This window comes from Ceratotherium simum, chromosome 31, assembly GCF_057802395.1.
Source record: "Ceratotherium simum simum isolate JZ-2026a chromosome 31, ASM5780239v1, whole genome shotgun sequence".
NCBI lineage: Eukaryota > Metazoa > Chordata > Mammalia > Perissodactyla > Rhinocerotidae > Ceratotherium > Ceratotherium simum.
In genome coordinates, this window is record NC_141930.1 from 5565711 (window position 1) to 5574336 (window position 8626).

The 8626-nt window shown below is 37.8% G+C and overlaps 1 long non-coding RNA gene across 4 annotated transcripts in view; it reads left to right on the forward strand.

Moving 5' to 3' along the window:
• Positions 1–7994, forward strand: part of LOC147913005 (uncharacterized) — a 43331-nt gene extending 35337 nt beyond the window's left edge. For 2 of the 4 annotated variants that reach the window (XR_015549212.1, XR_015549210.1), the window contains exon 2: positions 6121–7994. This is a non-coding gene — a long non-coding RNA (uncharacterized LOC147913005). Of the gene's footprint in view, positions 1–333; positions 5510–6120 lie in introns of those variants that run through there. The other 2 variants (XR_015549211.1, XR_015549209.1) reach the window with 2 other exon arrangements.
• The last annotated feature ends 632 nt before the right edge of the window (positions 7995–8626 follow it).

An 8626-nucleotide genomic window follows, 5' to 3' on the forward strand; every position in this document is an offset into this window, starting at 1 on the left:
TTTTTACTTATATCCATTTCCTTCATCTTTTGTCTTTGTTTTTGATACATCTCAGTTCATGACACACTATTATCATAGTATTTTTGAGAGCTCTCTCTTGTTTTATTCTTCCCTTTCTTTCTTATATCAATCTCTCTCCTCCTAGAAGTATCCATTTTACTATGCATTTATATATATAAATATTTATATTGATAAATTATAGTTACATATAATATATAAAATATATAATATATGCAATGTGCATATGTGTATATATACAACATATATATGTATATAGATATACATATATGTGTGTGTATAAAATGTATATGTGAATATATATAAGGTATACAAGGGAGATATATATATATGTATAGATACTCAAGAATAACATTCGTGATTATATTGTGTGTGCTTAATCCACATAAATGCTTGGTGTTACGTTGTGTAAATCAAACTTATTGCTATTACCCACCTCGTCTCCTCCATTTATTCATCCATTGGCTCATTTAATCACTTATTTTTATCAGTATAAATTTTCAGATACTCATTTTTTTCTTTGGATTATAATCCAATACTATTGCCATTTATTTTGTTACAGATTTGGCCATTGGGAGCTCACATATTTGGCTCCTGTGTCCTTGTGACATGCCCTAATTTTTTTCCTTTTTTTTTAGTATTCTCTTACATTCTGGTATTACAAGATACTCTAAGTTCATCTGGTATTTTCCCTGCCTCAGCCCTTAAGCTATCCATTTCTAAGCTATCCATTTCTCTGAGGGGCCCCAATTCCTTCCATTGGAGAACTGTATTTAGAAACAAAGATACAGGTGCTGGCATGCTAGCTGCCCCTAATAGGCTGCTGTCTATAGGTCCTCCCAGAAGACACAGCTAGGAAATCTACATATATACATACTAACCCATTTATACATACAACTCAATATGTATTTCTGTATCCATTCATATGTATGTACACTAAAATCTATATGAATTTGTAGAGATATGACTGGCTCTAATCCATCACCACAGAGTTGTCTCCCCTTTCTTACTTTCTATTTCTTTCTCTGACTATAAAACCTCCTGTTTTCTGTCATCTAAAATGTATTAACTTATTTGTTCTTTTCATTTTTTGAGTATATGGGGATTAAAGGGTAGAATAAGGAAAGTAATATGTTTGCATTTTTTAAATGGTAGTTTTTAAAAATTTTAATATCAGATTATTTCATTCATATACACATACACACACTCAGGCACACAAATTGATTTTTGTCTATTGGTCTTATCGTCTGCAAACTTGCTAACCTCACTTATTATTTCAAGTAGATATTTTGTAGATTCTATAGGATTTTCCTCAACTATCAGGTCATCTGAGAACAAAAACAGTGCAAACAAAGAGAATTTAATTCTTTCTTATGAATCTGTATGATTTTTTTTTTTTACCTTATTACACTGGATAATTCTCCAGAGTAATGTTGAATAGCAGCGGCGAAAGCTACAATCCTTTCCTTGCCCCTGAGTTTAGAAAGAGGTATTAAATCTTCCACCATTGAGTATTATGATGTTTGTGTCTTTCGTAAATGTTGTTATTTGGTTGGGGGATATTCTTTCTATTTGTTGAGAATTTTCATTAGGAATTGATGTTCGATTTTGTCAAATGTTTTTCTGCATCTATATAGGGAATCATATTATTTTTCTTCCTTATTCTGTTAATGTGATGAATTATATTGATTTTTAAATGTCAAAACAACTCTGCATTCCTAAGATAAATCCTTCTTGGTCATGATGTATTAACTTACATGTAGTTGAATAAGATTTTCAAAAATTGTATTAATAATTTTATATCTATGTTCATGTAACATTATTTTGTCATCATTTCTTTGGTTTTATCATAAGGGTAATGCTGACTTTATTAAGAGGGAAAGTATTTACTCCCTCAGTTTTATGGAAAAGTTTGTGTAGAATTGTATTGAATTCTATTATTTATTTTTTAAAAGTTTTGGAGAATTTATCAGGGAAGCCATTTGGACATGGAATTTTATTTGTAGGACTGTCTTTAAATAGTTCAATTTCCTTAATAGTGAAAGGGCTATGAAGTTATCTGTTTTGTTTTGTTTTGTTTTTGGTGAGGAAAATTGGCCCTGAGTTAACATTTTTTGCCATTCTTCCTCTTTTTGCTTGAGAGAGATTGCCCTTGAGCTAACATCTGTGCCAATCTTCCTCTATTTTGTAGATAGGACACCGCCACAGCATGGCTTGATGAGCAGTGTGTGTAGGTCTACGCTCAGGATCCGAACCCGTGAACCTCAGGCCACTGAAGTGGAGCGTGCAAATTTAACCACTACACCACTGGGCCAGCCTCTATCTGTTTCTTTTGTAAATAGCTTTATTAAGAAATGACGTACAATAAACTGCACGTATTATTATTCACTTTTATAAGTTACACACACATATATTTGTGTAACAGTCAACATAGTAATGAAGATATTGTAACCCCAAAAAGTTTATTTGTGCTGGCCATGTTTTTTCAAGCTTACGTCTCCACTAACAAGTAACTCAAATCTTTCCTGAGGTATTTCACACCTGTTGTTCCTACTTGTATTAGATTGTTCAGATTTTTTATTATAGTTTACCATGAAATATATAGAAATACCGGGCGATGCCCCAAGAGAGTTCTTAGGTTGCTTGTATTCTCTTCTCTACCCTCGACAAGTAGCAGCAAGCTGATTTTCTCTGGATAATCCACTTTAATCATCCCAGTCGACATTTTATCCTATCTTCTGTCTATTGGTCCAGAGTTCAACCGACCCAATATCGTCGTGTCAGTCTCAAATCCCAATTCAATGTAACTCTTTTCATGTTTTCTTGTTGCAAGCACAAGAATCAAATGTTGAGAAATAATTAGACACAGTGATCAGTGGCATCTCTCCCATTTCCACCTACTGATTCCTCTGACTACAAAAGAAACAGTGCCATATTCCGTTCACTGATTCAGAGCATATATCTCCTGCTGTAAGAGAAAAATCCAAACTCAGAAGTTCTTGTTTCCTAGCTGGTACCATAAGTGAGTCCTAAATAAGTTACTGTATCTTTCTGTGTGGTCAGGTGTTATCAATGATGGAATGTACTTCTTGCTATGAAATGACTTACTTGCTCAGAAGCAATGCTATAAGAAATGACATAGCTTAGAAGCAGGTTTTTAGCAATTCTGTGGTTAGCATTACAAATGAAACATGGCAAGCAGGGAAGGCAAATCCATACCCAGACTAAGTATCTATTCTAATGTGAACAAATTATTGTGATAGAAGACATTAAATAAAATCAAAATACAGTCAAGTAACTGGCTGTCCCCTACCCTTTCCCTCCACCCTGATTATGATGTCTTTTAGTATTCACATTGGTTTCTGCTCCTGGCAGAGTGGGCAGGCAGTAGTGATGGTAATGCGATCAGCTGTGATAAGGATGGTCCATATGTTTGACTTCACGCAACTCCTTGATGTCTGCTACCAAGATGTAATGGGTTCGTGGAATCACCAAGCCATTGTGGATGGACTGATGCTAAACTCCATTTACCATCTGAACCCTAGAAGTCCCCCTCTGTGACCCAGGGATCAACATTTTCTAAAGTCAGTGTCCAATAATCACTGGACATGGTGACAATTTCTTGTTGACATAGAATGAAACTTGGGTAAACAGTTGTATCTTCCTTTGGGGAAGACCAGGAAGATTTTGGTGATATTTCAGAGTGTTTCCACTAGAATATGAAGGGGCTTCATTCAAGGAGCTCTGCGTACATTAACTGATTCAGGTATGGAAACGTTGATGAGACACTGAAACTATCAAGCTGACTAAAGATTATTTTCTGTTAGCCAGAACTAAAGACTTTTTATTTGTTTATGCTGTTGTTTGTGTTTTGTGGACTTTTGAGGGTTGTCTACAAAATCGGGGACACCATGAACAATCTGCCAACTTTAAAGACCCCTGCATGTGAAAGCATTCTCGTTACTGCATTAGCCCTGCTGTCTACGACAATACCCATTACTTCTGGGAGTTATGGGCTGAACTTTGACTCTGCGTGCCAGAATCTCATCATTATCACTAAAATCAGGGAGTCCCTTTTAATGGCAATATCTCCCATATTTCTCAGGACTTCAGAGAAAAGTAACTACAGTACTTCTCTTGTTAAATAAACTTTTTAGTTTAGATTGGTCCTAGATTCACAGAAAAATTGGGAAGAGAGAACAGAAAGTCCTCATATACTCCACACCCAGTTTCTCCTCTAATTATTATCTTCCATTAGTATTGTACATTTTTCACAATTAATGACCAATATTGATACGTTATTATTAACTAAATTTCACATTTTATTCAGATTTCCTTAGTTTTACCTAATGCATTTTTTTGTGTTCCAGGATCCCATCAAAGATACTACATTATATTTAGTCATCAGGTACCCTTAAGCCCCTCTTGGCTATGAGAGTTACTAAGTACATTTCAAGGTTATTGACACTACTCAAAATATTTATCAATGTCATTATTAACGGAGATCCTTTTGACCCCCATAATGGACATAATTAATGAATAGGTTAATGAATTATCTTTCACTTTCCCTTAGTTCAGTATACACCAAGGCTGAGTTTATGATTTAATCAACCAACCAAGTAAACAATTTGAACCATTCCTCATCAATCAATCTATCACAACACTTTGAAATTAATTTTTAAGAGCGCCCATATTGATAAATCCAACCTCATCCTGAATTCTTTCCTCTCTTTTGTGCAGTATCTACAGAATCCACTCCTACACACATTCCCCAGAATTTTGCCAATAGAAACAGGAAATTTGAAGTTCTTTTGATATTCAAAATGTTTCCTCTGAGTTGGCTTCATGTGGTTCATGGAGTGACACTAGGATCTGGACGAACGATGAGAGTTTGTCACAATGAGGCCTAAGGAACATTGATATCCTCTTGCAAGATGTGTCAGTGACGGTTCATTCCGGGCAGCAAAATCAGAATGAGTATTACAGAGTAACGATTTGTTGTAGGAATAATATCTTGCACTAATATGGAAGAAGCTGCGGAAGTTAGGGCCCACAAGAGAAGACGAAAGATGAAGGGGAACTCACTCACCAGCCCTCCCGCTGCCAGGTATGTCAGAGAGGGACTCTGAAGGGGAACTGATGGACTGGTCTGTGGAAGCCTATTACCCTGAGGCTACAGTGGAGCTACTGATGGCCAGTGGGGACAGCAATGAAGGAGAATTAGACATACATTGTCGTAGAGTGAGAACAAACGGCAATCCATTGGAATTTCCACATGTGTCTGTCTCCAGGAGGAGAAAAAAGACCAGCTGGAATCTGGCGGCATCTCCACATCCGTCTCTCATCACCTCTATCCATGATGGCCTTCAGAGAGCAACAGCTACTGAGACTCACTTCTGCTTTCAAAACCTCTTGCAAATTTCAGTTTTGCTCAACTTTAGCCTGGAAGCATGCGATAAAGGGGATTCTGGGAACCTTCACTCTGTCTTAGGCAAGTTGATACAGTATTAAACCATCACAAACCCCATTTCAGCATAGCACATGAACTCGAGCTGTATCTGAGTTTCAGGTATGCAAGCTCTGTAGTAGCAAGAATAATAGAGTATTTTGGGACACATTAGAACGTCCATGGTTATGTTAGCTCAGAGCCGGTCTTCCTCAGCAAAAAGAGGAGGATTAACGTGGATGTTAGCTCAGTCTGATCTTCCTCACACACAAAAAAAAGAATGTCCATGGTTTTCCAACTCTGAATTGAGCAATTATCACTTTGAGCCTAACATCTCTGCCTTAAATTCTCCACTATAATTATAAGCAGCCCACTCCATACTTCTCATGTTACTTGGTTCCAAAGCATTAGCCACTTGATCCAGCAAAGCTTGTCTTCAAAATCCTTCATGCAGGAAACCACGAGTTAATTTAACTGTTTTGTCACCGAATGTCCTGGACTTCCCAGGTCCCTTTTTCTAAGGTTCATGGATTCTCGCACGGTTCAAACAAGCCAAGAGAAATAACCTTTTGTAAATTCTTATTTTCTTGAGGTCTGTTACAGGGAATCACTTCCAGATTCTAATTATTTTATTAATGAGCATTCTTGGTTTATAGGCAACATCATTATATGCGGCAGTTTTAAGAATGAAGAAACTTTTTGAGGCATATGTGGCCCAAAGCATGATTAGGAGGATTGAAGAAGGAGACTCTAAGCTGATCTTCTAGAGATGACTCCAAAAAAAGCGCATTATAAAGGTGAGTAGAGAAGAGCTTCTGTCTCTCACCACTGTCAGGAAACTGTCGGGTCAGGTTGCTGCTGTCTGGAACCATGCCACCACTCCCTGAGCTGTACCAGCAAGGAGGATGCTTCACACCCCCAAGTAACCCAGCTCTGAGTCTACATCTGGCTGAACTGGATTAATTATCAGAATTACATCAAGGACCCTTTCTGCCAAGGAGATATCAGAAATGCAGATTTTAGCTTTCCACTCTCTTCCATTCGGAAAGTCCTGCCAGAAGGTGGTCTAGGGCTGATGTGGAGCAATCCACACCCGGTAGTTGCTAAACCAGACTTAGCCCGTCAAATGTGCCAGCTGCCTGCTCTGAGTCTGGACCAAGTGATGCCAGTAAGCGGGACTAGCAGCGATTCCTTCCTGGAGGTGGCAGCAGCAGCTTGCTCTCATGTGTTTTAGGCCCAGAAGTGCTGGCAAAGTGGCAACTCAGAGCCACGAGTCCCAGTGCAAGCTGCAGATTTCAGGGCTCAGCTGCACCTTCAGCGTCAGCAGTGTTCTCGCCATCCTAATGGAGCAGCCTAGTTCGCTGTGACTCTGGCTCCATAACCTCCTCCTTGTGATTCTTATTTTCCAAAATGTGTTCTGCAGGTTTCCTCAAAAGTCTTTAGGGCCGGCCCCGTGGCTTAGCGGTTGAGTGCGCGTGCTCCGCTGCTGGTGGCCCGGGTTCGGATCCCGGGCGCGCACCGACGCACCGGTTCTCCAGCCGTGCTGAGGCCGCGTCGCACATACAGCAACTAGAAGGATGTGCAACTAGGACATACAACTATCTACTGGGGCTTTGGGGGAAAAAATAAATAAATAAAATCTTAAAAAAAATAAATAAATAAAAGTAAGCGTTCTTTAAAAAAAAAAACTCTTTAAGCTACACGATACTCTTTCATTAAATTGCTTTTACTGCTTAAATCAGGTAAGATTTCTATTCTTGGCGAGGTAAGTGACCTAAATGTGCCAAATTAAATGATTTCTATTTTTTCTAATTGCTGTAGATAACGTTATCAATAGAAAAAAGATTGATAGTTTAGTTTTCTGCAGACAGATTACTGTCAGGAGAATGGGTTAGTAAGGTCATCAAAGACAAGCCCTTTAAAACACATAGCTATTGTTTTGTAGATAATTTCATTGACACATATTATATATAAGATACAGATTTTAGATCGTATTTATGATTCTTTTAAATTGCAATTGTATGTACATTTTGTATGGAGATTGTTATAATCCTACATATAAAAAAATATTGTATCATTTACTATGAAGTAAGCACACATTTTCCTCACAGCTTTTTTTTTTTTTTTTTTTTGCTGAGGAAGATTTGCCCTGAGCTAATATCTGTGCCAATCTTCCTTTATTTTGTATGTGTGTCACTGCTACAGGATGGGTGCCGATAAGTGGTGTAGGTCCACACCCGGGAACTGAACTTGGGCCGCCAAAGCAGAGCACACCAAGCTGAACCATTAGGCCACAGGGCTGGCCCTCCTCTTACAGCTTCTAAAAGGGAGTATGCAGTACCACAGACACAATGCATGACTGAAAGTAAGAAGATGAGGGTTTGATAAGTCACTTACATTCTATTGGTTTTAAATTTCTCATCTGTTAAATGGGAATTAGATGATTTGTAGAACATTGTCTCTAAAATTCTATGATAATGTGTAATTTTAATAACTTAAATAATTATACATTAAAGTAAGTTTCAAAAACTGAAGTTGTATGTATCAATCATTTCGTGTATATACTATCGCTCAGGAAAGATACCTCTGTATCACTATTTTATAGGCAATACTTTGTTTAAAATGTGAATTAACTGATTTCCTGAAAGCAATTGGCTAAAGCTGATTTGTCATTTGTATCAAGCTTGGCCTGCTGCCTCCTAAATCCATTTCTTGCCCTAGCCTGGCTGCTTGGTATCATAAGCCATCTGATTCCTACTGGCTGTAGTTCCCAGGCTGTTCTGTTACAGTCTCACAGCTGGACCCTGCCAGTGCCTTACAAATCATAGGGCAGGAGAAAGGCCAAAGTGAGTCTCTCTCTCTGTGTCTCTCTGATTGTGTGTCTCTGTCTGTCTGTCTCTGTCTCTCTCTCTTCTACCTTGAGCAGTGTTTCTGGCAGCTGCTCGATTTCCTCCTTTGACTTCTGAGCTAATTTCATATTTTTTAAACCTTTCAGTAGTAACATTATGGCCACTTTTCACAAAAAAAAATCAGTTTATCTGGTGAATATAACACTAGTAAACACAATAATTTTCAAAATACTTTGCAGTCGTCTGTCGCTTAACGATGGCGATACATTCTGAGAAATGTGTCATTAGGCGATTTCATTGTTGTGTGAACATC